The sequence below is a fragment of the Bos taurus genome, chromosome 6 (genome assembly GCF_002263795.3).
Source record: "Bos taurus isolate L1 Dominette 01449 registration number 42190680 breed Hereford chromosome 6, ARS-UCD2.0, whole genome shotgun sequence".
Classification (NCBI taxonomy): Eukaryota; Metazoa; Chordata; class Mammalia; order Artiodactyla; family Bovidae; genus Bos; species Bos taurus.
The window spans coordinates 46910893-46914897 of record NC_037333.1 but is presented as its reverse complement, the minus strand read 5'-3'; the positions used below and the strand labels follow the sequence as shown (position 1 = coordinate 46914897).

The 4005-nt window shown below is 37.8% G+C and overlaps 1 pseudogene; it reads left to right on the top strand.

The window, feature by feature from the left end:
* Positions 1 to 3022: 3022 nt before the first annotated feature.
* Positions 3023 to 3747, top strand: LOC112447013 (nucleolar protein 56-like; annotated as a pseudogene).
* Positions 3748 to 4005: the final 258 nt, after the last annotated feature.

The following is a 4005-nucleotide window of genomic DNA, read 5'->3' as shown; positions in this document are numbered from 1 at the left end:
CAGACAAGAGGCAGATCTGTCTAATTTCAGGCCAGGATAGTTCAAGAATAAAAGAATTGTGGCCAAATAAAGAAATAAATCAAATAAAGAATTAAATCATAAAAGAATAATATGAACTATATCACTGCCACCAAAAAAGAAATTCATTCATTAAAAACATACCACAAAAAGGGAAAATGTAGGTACTATATTGCTATTACATTTATTCTGGTCAAGTCCTCTTTCATTAAGTAGTTTTAGTCACTAGTCGTGTCCGACTCTTTGTGACCCCACAGACTATAGCCCACCAGGCTCCTCTGTCCATGGGATTCTCCACTCAAGAATACTGGAGTGGCTTGCTATTCCCTTCCCCAGAGGATCTTCCTTACTCAGGGATCGAACCCAGGTCTTCTGCATTGCAGGCAGTTTCTTTACTGTCAGAGCTACAGGGAAGTCCCTATTTCATTAAGAAATATGTCTTCACATCAAAACTGTTTGGCTGAACTGTTTACTATCATGTCTTTCCAAAAATGTCTAGTTAAATAGGATCAAAATATCCTATATTATGTACCCATCAATGCAACAGTGATTAACATAACAAGAATCCTTGGTCTTCATTTATTTAGAAAATCTAATTTTGTAGGCTATGCACTGAAATTAAAAAAAAAATTTTTGATAAAATTCCAAGTCTAAATAACAAGACAGAAAAGTACAGTATCATCCCAACTTTGCTTGTGTATGTATGTATCTATAAGTATACAAAGAGACAGGTGCAGATAAAAATTGATTTTTTCACTTGAAACCACCCTTACCCTAAAAAAGTAACTTGATCCTCTGCTGGGAAATTTGCCTCTTTCCTATTATCAAGAACATGGTCTCAGAGGGATGCATTCCTAGGGTTAGGTACTGACTGGCTTTGCATACCTCATTCCTTGGTTCAAAATATTTATTTCATAAATAGTCATTTAGACTATAATCTAAATGAAATGAGAGAAAATATTTACTAAGACTTCTAAAGAGAAAGGAGGTTTCTTCGTTGTTGTTCTTTTGGTTTTTACTGTTGTTTATCTGTTTTGTAGGGCTACCGTATAAAATTCTTTTGCACTTAAACAGGAAAGAATGAAGACTGATGAAATAACAGCATACATTCTCTAAATATAAAGGTAGGACTGTACTATAAAAACAAAACTGAGAATAAGAGGGAGAAAAGCAGAGTCCAGACCACAATTCTTTTATTCTTTAATCAATCCAAGCCTTAAATGCAATAGATCTCTTATGGTAGCACAGATGGTAAAGAATATGCCTGCAATATAGGAGACCCAGGTTCACTCCAAGTTTGGGAAGATCCCCTGGAGTAGAGAATGGCAACCCACTCCAGTATTCTTGCCTGGAGAATCTCATGAACAGACCAGACCATGGGGGCACAAAGAGCTGGACACGACTGAGCAACTAACATTTAGCTGTTAATAGGATAGGCAATTTTCTTTATTATTTAAGCAAGCTGAATTTTAGGTTTCGTTACTTACAAAGTATGATTTGTAAAATTCACTTAATTTACATCCTCAAAATACTAATAACAGAGTGCCAATTAATATACATGGTAAGTATCTGACAGTCTTGTGAAGCATCTCTTATTCCACGTAGGAAATGCAATGTGAAAACATCTGTTTCCCTGGATTTCCTGAGCATATGTACATTTCAGACCAATTACTTCACTTGAATTATTTTACCATAGGCTGCAGTTCTGTTTGTTTAAAAGCATAAATACCAATATAGTGCTATTTCAGTATTGGTGCAGGTTATTTTATAAGGCTGTAAACTTCATCTTTCTTTGCTTGCATAATGATCATAATAAAGAGTGTATGTCAGTCTCTGTGAGGTTTTCAGTAAAATCAGTGCCTTCAAAATATTTTGAAGTGCAGGAAACTTTGAATTTATGAAATATTTATGAGAAATCACATCATGTCTACAGCGGTTCTCAGCTGTGACTACAGCATATGGTTTATAAATTGAAACAGGTGTGGGAGAACAGGTGGTTACAGCCAAGCCAGGGAGGAACTGGAATTTATTGTGGGGAAACAACATGATAAAATACCACCACTGGCATCGAAGGCAACTTGCTGACTTGAGAGCAGAACCTAAAGATCTTCACAGGGGCAAATACATACGACAGCACTTGAGATGAAAGTGTTCACCTACTCAAATCCCACATATGGGAGTTGGGAAGCAGTCGGTGTCATTTTATATGGTGAGCGAATGCAAGTGACTCTCTATATTGAATTTCACTAGCATGGATGTTAACTGCATTAAGAGAAAGAAAGAATAAACTCTTTCTCTTACCTCTTTTAATACAAACCTAGTTCAAATGAGAGCTACAGTCACTTGCACCTGTGTTATATACACTATTTCTAAGGATGATGCCACATATGCTACCCTACATCCACAAACTTCATGCATCAGAAAAGTACCCTCTTTTTGTAGAGGGGGTGGCTATAATACCCTCCTATTATTTCAGAAAATACCTTCAAAATAACTCATCTTAAAATCTCATGCTGTTTAAGAATAAAAGTAACAGAAGACAGCATTAATGATTTTTAAACCTCCTCCCCACCAAACTGCCAGTACCTCAGTCTACATTCAAATCTTAGGAGTCCCTCCTAATGAAAGTAATTGAGACACCAGAGCTAAGAAGAGTGCATCTGGATTAGTTTAGGATGAGCATACATACTTACATTTAAATACGAGCATTTGACATCTTCTAGAGATTCACAAAGTTTCAAATAAAATAGTTTATGATGTTATATTTTAAAAGACACTCTAACCCTGGCCAGTCCTGATGTCTGAGTGATTTCCTAGACCCAGCACACATACCAAGTTTCCAGAGCCCTGAAGATAAGGTTTAACACCCCAAAACATGGACTCATTTTCCATTCTACCTTAGTCCACCACATCTCTGGATACCTGGCAAACAAATGCAATATTACCTCATGAACTGACTGTATATCTTACATACGCACCAGCCGATTTGGGGAGAACCTTTGAGAACAAGTTGAGGAGCGGCTGTCCTTTGAGACTGAAGAGATTGCATTAAAGAATTTGGATGTCATGAAGGAAGCAATGGTTCAGACAGAGGGGGCGGCTGCTGAGATTACTAGGAAACAGGAGATGAAACACTTTAAAAATGAAAAGAAGTGGCTGGCTGCAATTGCCCTGGAATCTTCAGAAAATAGCAGGAGTACTCCAGAGGAGGGTGAGGAGACAAGTGAAAGACCCAAAAAGAAGAAAGAGAAAAAGTGCCAGGAGTCTCCTCAGGAAAATGGAATGGAAGACCCTTCTGTCTCCTTTTCCAAACCCAAGGAAAAGAAATATTTTTTCAAGGAGAAACTGGTCAGCAGTGATCTTGAAGACAGAGCTGGCAGTGGAATCTTCCCAAAAGGAAGAAATCTTTTTCAAAGAAGAACTAGTTAGGGGCCCCTAAGAGTCAAGAAATAAGAGTGTCCCTAAGAAAAAGAGGAAATTCTCTTCCAAGGAGGAGCCACTTGGCAGCGGACTTGAAGATGCTGCTTCGGGCAGGGATATTGGCTCCAAGAGAAAGAAAAAGCTACAAAAGCTATCTCAGGAAAAGGAGAATGGACATTTCTCTGGGCGCCTACCTTGCAGAGAGAGTTCCCAACCCATCACCTATAGCCCAATAAAAATAAAAGCAAAATCATGAGGAAAAAAAAAAGATACCTTATAAAATCCAGAGAGAAACTCTTCCTTATCCTTGTCCTAGTTCATATTCTGACATGTACTCAAATGTGAACGGACACCCACAACCTCAGAGAGTTGGGTGAAACCTAAGGTAAACCATACTACCCTTCTTTAATTCTCTAAAATTCTTTCTATAATTATATAGTTTGTCTTAACATATGTATGAGGGTTGTTTTCAGAAAAGAAAGCAAGGCAGAGTAACAAAGGGCTTTATAATCGAATTCCCTACTTACTGAAGGAAAAGCCGATAGAGCACATGCTCAACGCGGAGCG